The following is a 19,516-nucleotide window of genomic DNA, read 5'->3' on the forward strand; positions in this document are numbered from 1 at the left end:
GTCCTGTTAATGAGTACACCATTGTTATTTGAAGTAAGTATTGTTAAGAAGCAAACAAAAACACAACCCGAACATGTTGAAATTTGAGAATGAATTTTGAAACTGGGATACAGATGTATTAAAAAAACAATGACAACAACAACAGGGCTCAAACACATCAATCTAGTATCTAAAAGATTTTTTCTTCTTAAATTTCAACATTATATTTTTAAGGGAAGTGGAAAAATTCTCAAGATTTCCAAGAACTCTCTGATCTGCATACTTCTTGCAGACTTTTCGCAACAGAATTTGCTGAAATGTCGTCAAGAGTATTTTCCAAGTTACACCCAGGATCAGGAGGATTTTTTTTCTTTTAAGGCCATCAAGATTCCTTTTAAAGAAAAGTCAGTCAAGGGTGGTCCAGCATCAATCAATGTAGCAAACCACATTCCTAGAACAAGGAGGGAAACCACATGATCATCTCAACACTAAAAAAAGCATTTGGCAAAATGTAACACTCTCATGATAAAAACAGTTGGAAAAGTAGGGACAGAAAGAAACTTCAATGTAATAAGACACATTTATGAAAAACCTACAGCTAACATATACTCAGTGGTGAAAAACTGGAAGCTTTCCCCCTGAGATCGGGAACAAGACAAGGATACCCATTTTCACCACTGCTATTCAACGTTGTATTGGAGGTCCTAGCCAAAGCAATTAGGCAAGAAAAAGAAATAAAAGCCATCCAAATTGGAAACAAAGAGATAAAATCATCTCTAATCCTAGATGGCATGATCCTCACACACAGAGAGAGAGAGGCAGAGACACAGGCAGAGGGAGAAGCAGGCTCCATGCACCAGGAGCCCGATGTGGGATTCGATCCCGGGTCTCCAGGATCGCGCCCTGGGCCAAAGGCAGGCGCCAAACCGCTGCGCCACCCAGGGATCCCAGCAGAGAGGTTTTTATGAAGCCTTTCATAAGTTGGAATGACATAAAGCAAAGAAACAATGACCATTAATTTATATGGAAATGTTTTTAAGCTTTCCTAGATCCATAAAATTACCTCTCCTAGGCTGTTCTGGGTAGCTTAGGACACATCTTGCACAAAATAAATCAAGACAAAGCTGAGATGCTCACAGATATACTTCAGAGCTATGGTGGCTTAATGCTGAGATGCTGAGTGTAGTTCTTGCCAAAGGAGTTTGGTGGTACCACTGCCACTGCTCAGGTATGTGTTGCCTCTATAACAGCTCTCTGCAAAACAAACACTGAATGCTATTTTTACTTTTCACCTTTTTTCCTAAAAGGAAAAATCCTCTTCAGGTTTCCTCCAGTTAGCAAAAATAGGTACTAATGTAGATCTAATGTAGGTATTTTACAAAAGCAAACTGGCATAATATGAACTTTCAAAAAGCTGGAGATATCAAAAAAAAAAAAAGCTGGAGATATCTATATATAGAAAATCCTAAAGAATCCACACATACAAAAACAAAACAAAACAAAAAACTAATAGGAGTAATAAACAAATCAAAAGCGGAATTGTGGGATATGAGATCAACTAGTTGTGTTTCTGTGCACCAACAATGAACAATCTGAAAAGGAAACTAAGAAAAGAATTCCATCTACAATAGCAACCAAAAAAATATATATCTAGGAATAAATTTAACCAAGGAGGTGAAAGATCTGTACAATGGTGGTGTACAAGACATTGCTGAAAGTAATTAAAGAAGACCTAAATAAATGCAAGACATCCCATGCTCATGGATTGGAAGACTTTCTATTGTTAAGCTGGTCCTATGACCTAAAGCAATACACAGACACGGAACTTCAAGGGAACCCAAATAGCCAAAACAATCTTAAAGAAGAATAAAGTTGGAGAACTCACATTTCCTAATTTCAAAACTTACTATGAAACTACAGTCAAAATAATGTGGTACTGGCATAAAGACAGTCATATAGACCAATGGAACAGAATGAAGGACCCCAAAATAAACCCCTACATCTATGACCAATAGATTTTTGAGGAAGATATTAAGACCATTCAATGGGAGAGAGCGGCACCTGGCTGGCTCAGTCAGAAGAACATGCAACCCTTAATCTCAGGGTTTTGAGTTCAAGCCCCATACGGGGTATAGAGATTGCTGAAGAAAATAAACTTTAGGGATCCCTGGGTGGCGCAGTGGTTTGGCGCCTGCCTTTGGCCCAGGGCGTGATCCTGGAGACCCGGGATCGAATCCCACGTTGGGCTCCTGGTGCATGGAGCCTGCTTCTCCCTCTGCCTGTGTCTCTGCCTCTCTCTCTCTCTCTCTCTCTCTTTCTCTCTCTCTCTCTCTCTGTGTGACTATCATAAATAAATAAAAAAAAAATTAAAAAAAAAAAAAAAAAGAAAATAAACTTTAAAAAATAAAGAAAAAAAAGACCATTCAAAGGAGAAAGAATAGTTTCTTCCAACCTAGGGTTCTAGGACACCCACAAGCAAAAGAATGAGGTTGGACTTTTAACTCAGAGCATACACAAAAATTAACTCAAAATGAGTCAACAACTAGGGTATGTGGGTGGTTCAGTTGGTTAACCGTCTGACTCTTTATTTCGGCTCAGGTCATGATCTCAGGGTTGTGAGATCAAGCTCCTCATTGGGCTCTGTACTCAGCATGGAGTCTCTTTGAGATTCTCTCTCCCTTTCCCTCTGCCCTTCCTGCTTATGTGCTCGCTCTCGCTCTCTCTCTCTAAAATAAATAAATAAATCTTTTTAAAAAATGAATCAACAGGGATCTCTGGGTGGCGCAGCAGTTTGGTGCCTGCCTTTGGCCCAGGGAGCGATCCTGGAGACCTGGGATCGAATCCCACGTCAGGCTCCCGGTGCATGGAGCCTGCTTCTCCCACTGCCTGTGTCTCTGCCTCTCTCTCTCTCTCTCCGTGTGTGACTATCATAAATAAATAAAAATTAAAAAAAAAAATGAATCAACAACCTTCATGTAAGAACTAAAACCACAGGCAGCCCCAGTTTAGCGCCGCCTGCAGCCCAGGGTGTGATCCTGGAGACCCGGGATCAGGTCCCACATCGGGCTCCCTGCCTCCCTGCATGGAGCCTGCTTCTCCCTCTGCCTGTCTCTGTCTCTCTCTCTCTCTCTCTCTCTCTCTATGAATAAATAAATAAAATCTTAAAAAAAAACTAAAACCACAAAAAATTTAAGAGAAAATATAGGAGTAAATCTTCATGACCTTGGAGTTGGCAATGGATTTTCAAATATGACACAGAAATATAAGCATAAATAAAAAATAAAGTGGACTTCATTCAAATTAAACACTTGCGCATCAAAGGGCACTCTGAAGGAAGTGAAAAGACAGCTGAGAGACTGGAAGAAAATATTTGTAAAACACATATTTGATAATGATTTAGGATCCAGCATATATATACAGAAGTTTTATAACTCAAGAACAATAAGACAACTTGATTTTAAAGAGAGCAAAGGACTTGGACATTTCTCCAAAAAAGATACACAAATGGCCACTAGCTTGAGAAGATGTATCCTTTATCCTTAAAGAACTGCAAACCAAAACTGCAATGTATCACTTCACACCCACAAGGATGGCTACAATCAGAGAGAGAGGGAGAAAGAGAGGGAGAGAGAGAAAGAAGGGAAGAAGGAAGGAAGGGAGGGAGGGGGATGCCTGGGTGGCTCAGGGGTTTAGTGCTTCCCTTTGGCCCAGGGAGTGATCCTGGGCTCCCTGCATGGAGCCTGCTTCTCCCTCTCCCAATGTCTCTGCCTCTGTCTCTCTGTGTCTCTCATGAATAAATAAATAAAATCTTTTTTAAAAAAGGAGGCAGGAAGGGAGGGAGGGAGGGAGGGAGGGAAAGAAGAAACTAGCAAGTAGTTGGCGAGGACATGTACTAAAGTAAAATAAAGCAGATGCCAGGTCTGGTGGTTTCTCAAAAATTGGATAAACAACTGGCTCTATAATCCAGTAACTCCATTCCTAGATGTAGCCCCCCAAAAAATTGAAAGCAAGGGCTGAAACAAATACAGGTAGATGACCATTCACAGCAACACCCAACTTTCTGATGCCCTCACCTTGCTCTCTCTCCAAGGTTCCCCAACCATAGCACTATGGGTTTCGGGGGCTGTTGCATTCTCGGTGTATACGTGTTGGGGTGGGGGGCATCCTGTGCATTGCAGGGTGTTCAGTGGCATCCCTTGTCTCCCTCCACCCATCAGATGCCAGGAGCACTCCTTACCTCAGTTGTGACAACCAAAAATGTCTCCAGACCTTGCCAGCCACCTCTGGGGACAAAATGCCCTCGGGCGACAACTGATCTACACTCCCAGGTCTCTTCCCTCCCTCTTCCTCCCATTTCTAAATGGTGAGATCCTCCTAGGTCTGGACCCCCCTAGGTCTAGGACCTCCTAGGTCTAGGATCGGTGAGGTCCTTCTGGGGACTCATCTCTTACATATAGCAGGTTCACAAAAAGTTGCAAAAGAGTCAGCAAGAGAGGTCAGAGTCCTGGGACGCCTGGGTGGCTCAGTGGTTGAGTGTCCGTCTTCAGCTCAGGACATGATCCTGGGGTCCTGGGATCCAGTCCTACATCAGGCTCCCCACAGAGAGCCTGCTTCTCCCTCTGCCTATATCTCTCCCTCTTTCTGTGACCCTCATGAATAAATAAAATCTAAAAAAAAAAAGAGAGAGACATCAGAGTCCTGAAAGTGTTGACTCACACATGCCCTCTAAGGACAGATTTGGATATTCATCATTGGCAGATGGCATCACCAAAACTGTTGCAAATGCTTCTAGCTTCCTTGGCAGCCAAACAGGCTAAAGTGCTACATCCTTCCTAGGCAGGAGGGCATGACAAAGTAGGAGTCCACAGACCTCCATCATGGCAACAAAGACAACACAGCAGAGAAGCAATGTTCACTGGTCTCCCTGGGCTGATTCAGAGACCCTTAGAGACATGCACCAATTGCCATTCATTTCAGGAAACTTGTGCCCACTTGGTGTGGGGGTACAGGGTAAGTACCCCCAAAGGGTGTACTGAATAAATGATAAATCCATGCATATACACTGAGCACCAACTGATGGCTCACGACTAGCTGGAATTTTTATTTTGAATTTTGAATTTTCAAAACTGTATCAGGAATGCCAGGGGAACAAGCAGTATCTCTAGAGCAGCTCTGATGTATAGAGTATCAGGCAGGACACTTTATTTAAAAATATAGGGAATCCCTGGGTGGCTCAGCAATTTAGCGCCTGCCTTTGGCCCAGGGTGTGATCCTGGGGACCAGGGATCGGGTCCCATCGGGCTCCCTGTGTGGAGCCTGCTTCTCCCTCTGCCTGTGTCTCTGCCTCTCTCTCTCTCTGTGTGTCGCTAATGAATAAATAAATAAAATCTTTAAAAAATGTATGCATATATATATACACACACACATATATATAATATATATAATATTTATTTATTTATTTATTTATTTGAGAAAGAGCAAGAGAGTACAAGGGGGGGGGAGCAGCAGAGAGGGGGAGAAGAAGGCTCCCCGCTGAGCAGGGAGCCCAACTCAGGGCTCCATCCCAGGACCCTGGGATCATGATCTGAGCCGAAGGCAGACGCTTGCTTAACCAACTGAGCCACCCAGGCGGCCCAAGCAGGACACTTTATACCAATGTGACCAACTTTAGGTACATTTTATTTTTATTTTTTTAAAGATTTTCTTTAAAATATTTAAAGAGAGAGAGAGAGAGAGAGGCACAGACACAGGCAGAGGGAGAAGCAGGCTCCACGTAGGGAGCCCGATGTGGGACTTGATCCTGGGTTTCCAGGATCACACCCTGGGCCAAAGGCAGGCACCAAACCGCTGAGCCACCCAGGCTGCCCATAGGTACATTTTAAATGTGCACATTTGAAATCATGGGATCTAAGAAATAGTTTAGGTGGATAAACCTAAACTGCCAGCATCTCCTTACCCCAAAGAGAAAGACACTTCAGTCACTGCCCAGAAAACAGAAGAGCCACATCAAGGCAAAAACCATGCTGTAGTGGATTGGAGTTTGAGAACACTGAGAAAGTTTCTTTACATTGATCCCCACTGGAGAACCAACCAAACTAGGCAAGTTTTGCATCACGTAAGCTCTATGGGAAAACTTGCTCAGGAAATCCTGGCTGGCTGGAGGAGTGGCTAGTGAGACTGCAGATAGAAGGCCAGCCATGTGGCACACAGAGAGAGGTGAGGGAGGGCAGATGGGCAAGGTGGGGAGGTACACTCATGGTAGGTAGGCGCATGGAGCTGCCAAGCTCTGAATTGGAATCTCTAATGAACAGAATAACCAGCAATTCTCTCCAGTTCAGCCCCTCCCACCTCACCCAGCAAATCCTTTAAGATCTGCTGTTATTCTGAAAGGAGCCATGAATCTAACACCCCACATCTATCTTACAGAGGTTACCTGCACAGAAAACCTATGGACCCTTTCTTTTTTGCAGAGTAATGATGTGGGATCTAAAGGCCACCACAGGGGCAGCCCCAGTGGCACAGCGGTTTAGCGCTGCCTGCAGCCCGGGGTGCGATCCTGGAGACCCGGGATCAAGTCCCACATTGGGCTCACTGCATGGAGCCTGCTTCTCCCTCTGCCTGTGTCTCTGCCTCTCTCTCTCTCTCTCTCTCTCTCTCTGTGTCTCTATGAATAAATAAATAAAATCTTTAAAAAATAAATAAATAAAGGCCACCACACAAAAACTTTCCCTCAGTAAGTACAAGGACATAAAAGGGGGAACTGTGTGAGAAAGCTTTCCAAACAAACTCTGGGCCTCAGTTTCCCCATCTGCAAAATAGGGATACTAACTCATGCCCCATTTACTTGCATTTATCTGCTCTTGGCATAACATAAACAGAAAGCATTGAAACATATGTACACATCATGAGTGTAGAGTGTCTGTCAGCCTCCAGTCCTCAGAGTGACTGTGATGGGTATTAGTATGGCTGTTGTACTTTGCTTCCATTTCACAGTTCAGTAAACTGTGGCTCAGAGAAGCTCAGTACCTTGACTTTGCTCAAATCCACTCCTGACACCTATGCCTTTTGCACTACCCCACCACCAGAAGTGGATACAAATACATTTCATAAAAGGGACAGTGTTACAATGAGCACATGTATACAATTGTAAAATCAGACACCTGGCTGTGTCCCTGGAAGATGGAGCAGCTGAGCGACACATAGACTAACAATGCCAGACATGCACAGTGGTCCAGGAGGAGCACTGTGCAGGTGGTTTGATCTCACAAACAGTAAAGGCCAGAGGAGTCCTCCAGTGAAGTTCTGTGGACCATGCCATGCCGAGCTGTTGCCCTTCGCTGAAATAATCCAGCCGACCTGAAAACCGAGCTCGGCTGGAGCTATTTTTATTTCTTGTCAAACAAACCCAAGCAGTAGGCGCCAGGTGCCAGAGCAATCATGAGTCCGGTCACAATGAATGCAGGAAACCACTCGGTACTAAGTGCGGCACAGTGACCAAATGAAGACTAGAGGAGGTGTGTGGGGGCAGTGATCATGATTTCTTTCCAGCTGTTCCCCACCCTTGCAACACACACCCATACCTGGCAAGGTCTCTGAGGGACTGAGGGAGGGGTCAGAGTGTCAGTATTAAAGCAGCAATCCTGTTCCGCACTAGGATTTTTCCTCCCACCAAGATGCACTCCTGAGTATATGCTGCCACTTACCATGACTGTGGCCACTGCCACCAGCTCCTTTGTCATGTGGGTCTGACAAGGCCCCACAGGGTGACTAGGGGAACCCAGCTCACAGGGTGTCACTTTTCAGCAGGAGACTGGTATCATGCATCAGGCCATGGGGGAGGAGTCTGGCTGGCCAGTGTTCCAGCACGGGTGACTTTTCACCCAAGTGAGCCATGCTCTTGTTCATCACCCACAAATATAAGTCACTTGTAAAGATCCGTGCTCAGCCTCCCTGACCTCAAGCTACCTGAGAAAGGCTCTCCTCCTCTAGGGCTGGCCAGCCTGACCACCTCCCCTAGCTTGCCAATCCTGTACTTAGGCCTACTTTACTGCTTACACAATCAACCTCTCACCCAAACCTGTCTGGAATATGTTTTAAATGCTCCCCTAATCAACAAGTGCCTTCTGTTCCTCTGTGTTCATCCATCAGACACTTTGCCTGCGTTTGGCCAACTTAGGCCTGATGGAAAGAGAAGCAGAGCATCAGGATGAAGGGTGGGTAGCCAGGAACTCTCTAGCTGGCAGATGGATGGCACAAGGTCCTTTTGTTAATTCAGAGATAATTAAGGTGACAGGAGGCAGCCACGTGAAGCTGCTCAAGCCTTCAAAGTTGAGTGGGGAATACCTTAACCCGCACTCCGGCCTGCAGGAACAGGGGGGTGTCACAGGTCACCCTGTTTCCCAAAAATCCATCTGTTCCAGCCTACAGCCTAGGAAGGGACACATGGGGATCAGAGAATCCAGTGTCCTTATTTTTAAATGAGCAGAGGCCAGAGGTCCCACGTGAAATTAGCGACGTAGCCATGACCAGCACTAAGGGCCCATCTCCAGGTCAGTGCTCTTTCTATACCAGGGCACCTTTCACAGCAAAAATCCATCCTTGAGCACCTCGTCTGGTGCCCTGGAAGGTGACCTGGGTCCACATCTCAGCTCTGCCACCTAGAAGCAGAGCCTTGGGCAATACAATACCCTCCCTGAGCCTCAGGTCACTCATTTGCAACATAGGGTAAGGATGTATTTATTGAGACAGAGCTGTCAGGAGTCCAAGGTGATCACCCACGCAGGACACAGACTAAGTACAATGTCCAGTATGGTTCATCCTAGAAAGCACTGTGAGCAGCCTCGCTGAGGACCCAGGGTAGGCTGGGTCGCCACAGCGACACCCCACCACCCAGTGTCATCTCAGACAAATCAAGTTCTCTCTGTGAGCCTGAGTTTCTCTATCTAGAAAAGAAGGGAAAGGACAAAGTCCCACCCATCTTAGATTACTAGGTCTACATAGTCACTGAACACAACCTTCCCTGTCTTGGGGCAGTGAAACACAAAGAACAAGGCAGATGACAGACACTGAGCTTTCTCCTCTACAAATGGACACAACGGGCTCACATCTGGGTAATAGGCGCCAGTGTGCCACCAGTCAGGCATTGGGGCCACTCCCCAAGGATCGGCCAGCCCAAATGGGACAAGCAGGTACCCGCCCCACCCCCACCCCGGCACATGGGACAGCCCCAGGACTCATCAGCTCCTCAGCCCCCCAGCCTCAAGCTGCTTAGGGCTGGCACTGCAGAGCAGGTGCTTCTCGAAGGGCGGAGATCTCTGGGGCCTCAGCAGCTTAGGCTAACTGGGCTAACTTCTCATCGGTTCCCTGATCCCATGGGAATATTCCCAAGGACTCTGTATGGTTTAGTTACTGCTGCTGCTGTTTTTTGAGAGGGGGTCACATTTTATGTTATTCAGGAAGAGATTTTTTTTTCTTAAAGCCAACATAAGGGTTAAGGAAAGGGAGAAGAGGATGCTAGAGAATGCTGTCGGGGATCAGAAGTGATACCTAATAAATCACTGGGAGTGTTTTTCTGTCACCAGCGTCTGCTGAGCACCCAAGCTATCACAGCCCTTGTGCTACGAGCTTTATAGGTGTCATCCCATCGACTTCTCCCTGCAGCCCTCTGCATGGTGGCCACATCTTACTCCTCTCCGTAGGTAAGGAAACAGGCTCAGTCACTCCCCAAGCTCACACGTCTATGACCCAGGTGGCCTCACTTGGAAGACCACACTTTTTTTTTTTTTTAATTTTTATTTTATTTTTTATTTATTTTTTTTGGAAGCCCACACTCTTAATCCTCATATGCTCTCACTCTTGGGGCCGGATTTCCCTCCATAAGTCCTGAAAAAGGTCCCGAGTCAGGACATGTGGGAAGTGACTGCCCAGTACTACTTGTTTTTTGTTGTTGTTGTTTTTAAGATTTTATTTATTCATTCGTGAGAGACACAGAGAGGCAGGCAGAGACATAGGCAGAGAAAGAAGCAGACGCCCTATGGGGAGCCTGATGTGGGACTCGATTCCAGGACCCCAGGATCACAACCTGAGCCCAAGGCAGATGCTCAACCACTGAGCCACCCAGGCATCCCCCAACTGGTTGGTTTCTTAAGAGCTGTGAGCTGATTCATAAACCCGTGTCCACTGCTAAGAGACTTAAATGCAACCAAGAAAGAAATATCAGAACCACTTCTCTAGGCTTTGGGGGAGACAGGAGAGTCCTGCTCAAATAAAGATCAAGACTTTCAAATCGAGACCTATCCACTAGAATCCCACAATCAGGAAAAGCCAAATCCTTCTAGGGGTAGTAATGATGGGGAGCTAAAAGAGATAATGGCTCTGGGTCTCTGAGGGATGAACAGGAGTTCACCAGGCTACTGAGGGGGACAGGATGTCTCGAGCAGTTGCTCTTGGCACCATGCTACATGGTAAACTAACTCCACTGGCTAAAGATGGGAGCGCTATCAAAGTTACTTAACCAGGGGATCTCTGGGTGGCGCAGCGGTTTGGCGCCTGCCTTTGGCCCAGGGCGTGATCCTGGAGACCCGGGATCGAATCCCACATCGGGCTCCCGGTGCATGGAGCCTGCTTCTCCCTCTGCCTGTGTCTCTGCCTCTCTCTCTCTCTGTAACTATCATAAATAAATAAAAATTAAAAAAAAAAGTTACTTAACCAGGAACAGCAATTAGTGTTCTACTGTAAAGGATACTCATTTATTTTCTTTAATTTTTTGCACCTGAAGATCTGTGACAATGCAGGTGACAATGGAGGAAGAAATAATCCGAGAGTCTCGCCTTCCCCTATGACTGGGCTGAGGACACTGGGCTCATGAGAGGTCATACTTCCTCACCCCAGAAGGAAAAATGCCCAGGGAGAGCAAGAGAATTGCAACCCTCCCCTCGAACAGACCCTGCTGTCCCTAACTCCCTAACCATAATGGCTAATGCACCTCATGCTGGTAAGTAACATGGCATCTTCCAACATAGTGACTGTCTTATATTCAGGTATTCAGGTTCTCCTTTACTCCTCCCAGAAGTTCTGCAGGGAAAGTAGTATCTTTTTTTTTTTTTTTTTTTTTTTAAGATTTATAAAGAGAGAGGAGGGAGAGGAGCAGAGGGAGGGAGAAAAGAGCAGATGCCCCAACATCGGGGCTCCACGCAGGGCTCAATCTCACAAACCTGAGACCATCACTCAAGATCATGACCTGAGCCAAAACCAGGAGTCAGATGCTTAAGTGACTAAGCCACCCAGCACCCCAGGGAAGGAGTATTCTCATCCCATTTCACAGATTGGACATGAAAACCCAATGCCCAGAAAAGGGAGTGATTCGACCAAAGTCACACAGCTTGGAAGCACATGGAATTCAACCCTGCTCTGCCAGACTCCAAAGCCTGTATTTGTAATAGGTGGAGGTTAGTTAGCAGGCTAGTGATTCAACTGATTGAATGAGTCCAAAGTCTGGACATGACTCCATACTAAACACTCATCAGAACATCTACATCTCTGGAGAATACCTAGTAAGCATAGATTTTTTAAAACAAAGATTTGATTTATTTATTTATTTATTTATTTATTTATTTATTTATTTATTTATTCATTCATTCATTCATTCATTCATTCATGAAACAGAGACAGAGAGACAGAGAGGCAGAGACACAGGCAGAGGGAGAAGCAGGCTCCATGTAGGCAGCCCGACATGGGACTCGATCCCGGTCTCCAGGATTACATCCTGGGCCGGAGGTGGTGCTAAACCGCTGAGCCACCCGGTCTGCCCCCCAGTAAGCATAGATTATCCACATGTCTCTGCTTTGGGACCGAATCCCAAACTGTCTGAGCAGGTGTGCAGTACCTGAGGCCACTGATTTGGAGACACATTCCTGGCCACAGGAAGAACACATTTATGAAAAGTCTGTGAATTTTGGTTTTCCCTGGCCCACTGACTGCAGGTGCTCAATTAACACCTAGTGAGCCAAACCCATCTTTTGATGGGGTTGATCTGCTGGCCCAGGCAAAACTGGCCCCAATGTTCCATCCAGGCCCCTGCCTTGGAGAAATGTCAGAGAGACAGCTCCCTACCTCCAAGGGAAAACTTGTTCAGCTGTCTCAAAGGCTCAGCGGGCTCACTTGTCCCACCAGAGCCTCACCTGAGCCATCCTTGTGCCTAAGTTGATGGTCGGACATGACCTAGGACCTGGGACCCGGCCACCTTTGCAGATGGAACTCTATCCGTTCTCTATTCCTTCTGGACCAGGAATTTGCTTTCCTCTCCCATTCACTCATTCATCAGCTGATTATTTCCTGAGCACCTGCCAGGCATGGTGCCGGCTGCAGGGGGCATGGAGCAAACAGCGCAAGGACGGCCCCACCTGTGCAGGATTTACAATCTCACGGCACAGCTAGGAGTTACCACAAAGAAGCCCTTGCTGTGACACCAGAAAAACATGCCACAGGGGACCTACCTCCTTCTGCCAGGTCAGGGATGGCTTTCTCAATGTAGGATGTTTCTGCTTCACCAGAAAGGAGTGTGACTTAGCCAGGCAAGGGCAAGGAAGAGTGCTAGTGGCATATGGTGCAAGAGGCACAAAAGGCTAGAAGCAGGAGCCAGGAATTTTGGCACTTTCGGGAACCACACAACCCCCACCCCACCCTACCCACCGGCACTGAGAAAGGGGTAGAGGAGGTGGAGCAGCAGACAGGGACATACGACTGCAGTTTCGCAAAAGGCATAAGGGACTCACATCTCCTTGGAGCAATGGGAGAGCTACAGGGCAAGAGTGAACAGATGCTGCAGTTGGACAGCCTGGAAAATCAGCCCAACCCCCAACAAACCATGTGACTACAGGCAGAGCAGTTAACCCAAGCTCAGTCATTCCATCTGTAAAATGGGGATAGTAACAGTATAGACCTTGGCACCCCGAGGGGGCAGGACAATGCACTCATGTGGGTAGATTGCTTAGCTTGGCATAAATGAAACATGCCCTCAGGAGCTGCTGTTGATTACTGTAGTTCTTCTCATTAATTCTGCTGCTCAGGGTAGTACAGGGCAGCCACTGCCTTGGAGACCAAGGGGCTTTGCACAAGCCTTCTCCTTCATGTTGAGCTGAGACATGGTGGCTCCTCCTTCCACCAACTGCCCCTGGCTCCGCTGGCCGAGGGCCTCCCTCCAGCCTAGTCCTGAGGCAGAGCCACTGCCCCAACCAGCCTGAAAAGTGGTGATGTAACTAACTCCTCCCAACCTGAGTCAACTTGACCTTCTGGGGACCTGTGCTCTTCTTCCAGGCCATCCGAGCACTTCCTGCCAGCTTTGGCAATCTGATGGCCAATGCTGGGAGGAATCAGCAGAGTCCCATGGGTGATCTGCCACTCTAAAAAGGAGCAACCTCTCCTCTGTCCTCTCCCTTCCAGAACGAAAAGCAAAAATGGCTCTAGACAGAGAATCGGAGGGTCTAGGGATTCAAGCCTTGACAACACCAGCAGCCAGGACACTCCGCAGTGTCAGTTCCATACTTGAGTCTCCGGACCTCTGGACTTCTCAGTTTTGAAGGATGCCAACCTCACAAGGTCTCTAGTAAAGGACCTGTGCCTGGACGAGCTTGTAGGTTGTGTGGACAGAGGGCAGCACTAGCAGTCTCGAGGGCCATTTGCACCTGCTACAGGGCAATGTTGCGGAAACCTCTCAGGGTGGGGAGAGGGTCCAAAGCACGGCCCCTACCCTGGAGACCCTCACTGGCAGGTCATATTTTCTGCCAGAAACTAAGTCATTTCCGAGTTTGGAATTAAGACCTCAGTGGGCAACACAGCATATTGGTTGGAGTATGGAATCTGGAGTGGCTAGCTCCAAGTTCTGTTTCTGCTCTTTACTTCCGGTGTGACCTTCAGCAAATTTCCTCACCTCTCTGAACCTTGGTTTTCTCATGTATTCAGTGGGGATGACAAGAATGGCTTCCTCAGAGTTTTTGGTGAAGTTTACATGAATTAATATAAACAATGCAAATGAAGAGTGTTCTAGGGATGCCTGGGTGGCTCAGTCAGTGAAGCATCTATCTATCCAAAGCATCTATGCCTTTGGCTCAGGTCACGATCCCAGGGTCCAAGGATTGAGCCCCACATGGGGCTCTCTGCTCAATGGGGAACCTGCTTTCTCCCTCTCCCTGCCACTCCCCCTGCTTGTGCTCTCTCTCTTGTTCAAATAAATAAAATCTTAAAAAAAGAAGTCTTCTGGGGAACCCTGGGTGGCTCAGCAGTTTGGTGCCTGCCTTCAGTCTGGGGCGTGATCCTGGAGTCCTGGGATCAAGTCCCACATTGGGCTCCCTGTATGGAGCCTGCTTCTCCCTCTGCCTGTGTCTCTGCTTCTCTGTGTGTCTCTCATGAATAAATAAATAAAATCTTAAAAAAAAAAGTCTTCTAATATTTGTCATACTTTCCACAACACACAAGCATTACGCTAAGAGCTTTATCTAAGATCAAGGTCAAGCCACTGTTATCACTTATTTGAACCACTGTATAAGCCTCTTGACCCAGCTCCCTGACCCCAGTCTATGAAGCACAGAGAAGCCAGGAGGAACCTGTAAAATATTCCTTGTCCCAGGATTACGATTTCTAAGCACGTTTCCCACTAGAAGGAACCAGGACTGCTTGGGAAAATGGCTCATTCCAGGGCTGGGGCAGAAATGTACACCTTGAGCTGCCATTTTTTGTCCTGCCTGAAAGCAAAGACCCTGAAGGGGCTTGCCCTGCCAAACTGATGCCTGGGCCTGTGAAAATATGATTGTTGCAGTGGACTGAAATACATCCAAGCAGTCTCAAAAATCATGTGGTCATCATGTTCCTCAAAACAAAAACAACCTCACCAATATCTCAGGAGCTTGCAATGGCACCACTCATGACTCTGAAAACTGACTTACCAAAAAAAAAAAAAAAAGAAAAGAAAAGAAAAAGAAAAAATGCCCCACGTTTCAGGGTTGCCAGATGGTTGTTGTTATAGAATGAGAGAGTTGTATGTTATAGTATGATAGCTAATAAGTGAACGAGGATGGAGAAGTAGGAAACCACATTTGCAACCAGTAAGGAAATTATATTGACCTAGGTAGGCTCTGATTGTCCATGGCTTATAAACTATCTAGTGAAAGGCTGCTGGAAACTTTCCAATGGAGATCATTGGTTCTCACGCTCACTGATGAGTTCACATCACCAGAAGTGGGATAACCTGACGTTATGATCCTCTCGATGTGACACAGTAGACATCACCCAGCAAGATGGCAGCACCTTTGAAGTATTCTTGTGAAGGACTTGGACCTCAATTGAGTCAAGCCTCTAAGACCTAAGCACTAATCTCTAGGGAGAGAGAAAGATGTTAAATAACACTTGAGACGTGTGTAATCAGCCACATCCAAAATGCTGCAAATTCCATGGACAAATGACTGAGTTTCTTCAATAAGTAACTGGTATTTAATAAAGGCAGGGGTTGGCTATCACAGATGAAGAGAGACTTAATAGGACTTTTTTTGTGGGTCCTGATTGGAAGAGACCAAGTGCTCAACATCTCAGATGGTCAGAGGGCAGTGAGCATGAACTGGGTACTTAGTTAAGGAAATACTACTATTGTGTTGGAAACAATCATGGCAATGGTTTTTTAAAAATCTATCTCTTTTCGATACTAAATACTAAAATACTAGATAAAATACTAGATGAATACTAAAGTATTCACTCCCACTCTTGACCCCAGAACTCTAGTTAATGCCAGGCTGCTGAAGTACTCAAGGGGAGAGCAATTTCTCTGCAATTGAAGTGAAATGTGAGGGGTGTATGGGTGCTTGCTATGCAATTCTTTCAACTTCATTATACATTTGAAATGTTTCACAGTAAAATGGAGAAAATACAGGGAAAAGGCTATATGGTGGATAAATAAAACTAGAAGTACAGAAAGGTGATAGTTATTGAAGAGAGTGATGAATACTCACTATTGGGACTATCAAAATAAAAACCTTTTGTAGGGATCCCTGGGTGGCGCAGCGGTTTAGCGCCTGCCTTTGGCCCAGGGCGCGATCCCCTCAGACCCAGGGTCGAATCCCACGTCAGGCTCCCGATGCATGGAGCCTGCTTCTCCCTCTGCCTGTGTCTCTGCCTCTCTCTCTCTCTCTCTGTGACTATCATAAATAAATAAAAATTTAAAAAAATAAAAATAAAATAAAAAAAAAACCTTTTGTACAGCAAAGGAAACAATAGTATGGGGTTCACCATACTATTAACTTGACCTCTGAATGTATAAAAAAGTTGGGGCACCTGGATAGCACAGCCGGTTAAGACTCTTGGTTTCAGCTCAGGTTGTGATCTTGAGGTCGTGGGATCAAGCCCAGTGTCAAGCCCCAGGTCAGGCTCTACACTCAGCGTGGAATCTGCTGGAAATTCTCTCTCCCTGCCCTTCCCACTTGTATGTCTTCTGTCTCTCTATATATAAATAAATAATCTTAAAAAAAAAAAAGTTAACTTGTCTTCTATGCCAAAAAGTTAAGGCACCCTGTCTACTGGTTAAAACCTGTATATTAGTACCAACAGTTAAGATTTATTAGTACTTCCTGTGTGCCAGGCTCTGTACTACGCATACTGAGATCAGTATCATAAAAAAGTCTTTTTTTTTTTTTTTAATTGAAGCATAATCTCAAGAGTTCAAGAATTAAACTTGCCCAAAGTCACTCTGGCAGTGAGCAGAATGGAGTTTCACGTTCTCAGTGGCTTCTCATTGCACTCCTTTGTGGTCTACGTGTCCCTAAGGATCTGGCCCCTGCCCATTCTCCAGCCACTGATCCTCCTCTAGGCCCTCTGTGCATGTGGGCCCATATTTTGGAATGTTCTTTCCCTTCACTGCCCCCTGACATAGTTATCTCTTGCTCCTTTTTCTGTTTTTGCTCCAGTGTTCTCATCCCAGACCCGCCCTGACACCCATGGGTCTATTCTTGATGACATGTCCCCTTTCTTCATGTCACCACATGCTGACCTGACATTATTGTCACCAATACACTTGCTCATCTCTGCTTGTGGAATGTAAGCTTCCTCGGGACAAGGACTGGCTCTGTACTGCCCCTGGCTCCACAGGGCAATGTCCAGCCCATCCTTCCCTTCTCCCTGGAGTGTCCTTCTGCCCCAGTGAGTCTCCGGCATATGAATGTCAAGGTCAGGCAGTGGGCAACCACCTGGACAAGCAGCTGAGTCTTCACCACTACCCTGCTCCCTCCCTCTTCCTGTGACATAAAGAGCTGTCAGAGATATTGCACTGAATGCCAGGCCCCTGCTCTATGCCCTCATGGCTCCCTGTCCTCTCCCTCCCTGCACTCATCACAGACTGCAGTCATGTATGAGGTCACTTTACATGCACAGCCATCTTCCCCACTAGAAAGTAAACTCCATGAGGGTAGAGGGGCCTAAAACCCAGGTCTTTTCAGATTTCTCAATGGTCCTCATACAGGCTCCCTGACCCCCTTCACCAGCAAGTGTTAAAAAAAAAATTATTCTGGCCATAGGGCACTTTTGTAAATCAAGCATAAACACAGCAGAAGGCATACAGCAATCTTTCAACAGATCAAAGAAATTGCCAAATGATAATAAAGGCTAATGTTTGTTAAGTACTTACTGTATACCAGGTCTTATGCCATGCACTTCATGTTTATTATTCCTTACATGTCCACAAAGACTCTAGGAAGTATGTGCTCCCATTTTGCAAATGAAGAGCTGAGGCAGAGGAGGGATCTGCTGCCCAAGGTTCCATCCTGAAGTGGCAGAGCTGGGGGGTCTGTATGTGTCTGCTTTGTGCTTCCCCTACACCCATCACCACCTCACCCCAAGCCTGAACATTACTGCAATGGCCTGCTGGCAGATCTCCCTGTTCCAATCCATCCAGAACCTGGGAGGCTGGGCTCTGGCTCTGTACATACACACACACACACAGTGCCCTAGAGCCCTGTACAGAAACTCCTGCCTGTGACACTTATCCATGGAAGGATCTTGCCTCTGGGATTCTGAAGGAAAATTGAAGGGACAAAATGAGACTATTCTTTGCTTCTCAGGAGGTGCCTCTGAGACACCAGCCCTGAAAGATGGTCCCCATTGCTGCCAAATCCCAAAGTCACATTTTGGAGAGTCCCACCACACGTTAGTAAATTCAAGGCTCTGCGAAGTCCTGCCAGAAAGGGTCTGGGCTACCTATCGGCAGCCCAATGTTTCCTAAACTGTAACCAGAGCCCCTTCTCCACTTTACACAGGTTATTCCTTCAAACTGCAGGGCCCCTAAGTCCCACCATGTTGGGAATGTGGGAATAAGAGATCACAGCCTTCCTCATAACAGAGTGTGGAAGGAAGATCTGCTAAGAGGGGTGTTTCCAACAACTAATAATTCTAGTTACTCCTGGAGCCTTAGATGTTTACTTCCAAATAGAAAGGAGAATATACATAGGGTTGTCCTTTCTTGTCACTCTTGCCCATAATGTGATGTGATTTGATTTGATTTGATTTGATTTGAAAGGGTGGTGCTTTAAAGTCCAACAGGGGTGGCGTAAATCCTAGGCTACCTGAAGAGTGAGGGCTGTATTCCAGAGTTCCAGCACAGGTAAGGGTGCTGAGGTGTGCTAGGTGGCCCAGAGAGGTCCAGAAAGCAGGACTTCTTGATGTGGGGCTGACCTGGGTGGAGACTGTCATTTGTTTGGTGATTGACCTGAGCCAATCATGCAAATTCTACAAACCTTGGTTTCCTGGTTTGGGGAATGGAATAAATAACACCTCGTCCTAGGATTGTCCTTGTGCATAATTCAACACCAGCTGCGTGCCAACCACTTAGTAATCAGTATCTCAGGTTCCCTGTTGTGCCCACGCCAAATTGCCCAGCACAATCTAAACAAACACGTTCTATCTTCCTGGAGAATCCTATTACTTTATGGTAGTAAGTTTACTGTTATTATAACAAAGAGATCTATTAGAATAGAATGTGAAATATGCATGAAGCCTTCAGATAAAATGCACAATTTCTGACCATGCTTCCAGGCAGGCTTCCCATGGTACAGATGCATAGTTCTTTAAAGATCCTGGAGTCGGGATCCCTGGGTGGCGCAGTGGTTTGGCGCCTGCCTTTGGCCCAGGGCGTGATCCTGGAGACCCGGGATCGAATCCCACATTGGGCTCCCGGTGCATGGAGCCTGCTTCTCCCTCTGCCTGTGTCTCTGCCTCTCCCTCTCTCTGTGTGACTATCATAAATAAATTAAAAAAATTAAAAAAAAAAAAAAAAGATCTTGGAGTCAAAATTCAGAGGAAGCTTTAGAATAAAAAAGTTTCTACAGGGTAAGACTTTGAGGGAGTCTCTACTTGAAAAGATTAAAATATCTATTGCTCCCTGAAGAGCAAGATCAAGTATCTCCTGTAACACTCTAATTTACATCTCGTATCTAAAGATAATAGAACTTACATAGCACCTGAGCAGAAGCAAGCAAACAAAAAACTTTCTTTGCATAAACTAAAC

At 46.1% G+C, this 19,516-nt stretch overlaps 1 protein-coding gene across 3 annotated transcripts in view; it reads right to left on the minus strand.

Moving 5' to 3' along the window:
• ACACB (acetyl-CoA carboxylase beta) overlaps positions 1-19,516 on the minus strand; it is a 131,701-nt gene that overhangs the window by 109,526 nt on the left and 2,659 nt on the right. The window contains exon 1 of one of the 3 annotated variants that reach the window (XM_049101706.1): positions 4,431-4,608. The exons of 1 other annotated variant lie outside the window; for it this stretch is intronic. The gene's annotated coding sequence lies outside the window, so the exon portion shown is untranslated. Of the gene's footprint in view, positions 1-4,216; positions 4,369-4,430; positions 4,609-19,516 lie in introns of those variants that run through there. One more of the 3 variants, XM_049101707.1, reaches the window with a different exon arrangement.

The sequence above is a fragment of the Canis lupus genome, chromosome 26 (genome assembly GCF_003254725.2).
Source record: "Canis lupus dingo isolate Sandy chromosome 26, ASM325472v2, whole genome shotgun sequence".
NCBI classification, from domain to species: Eukaryota; Metazoa; Chordata; class Mammalia; order Carnivora; family Canidae; genus Canis; species Canis lupus.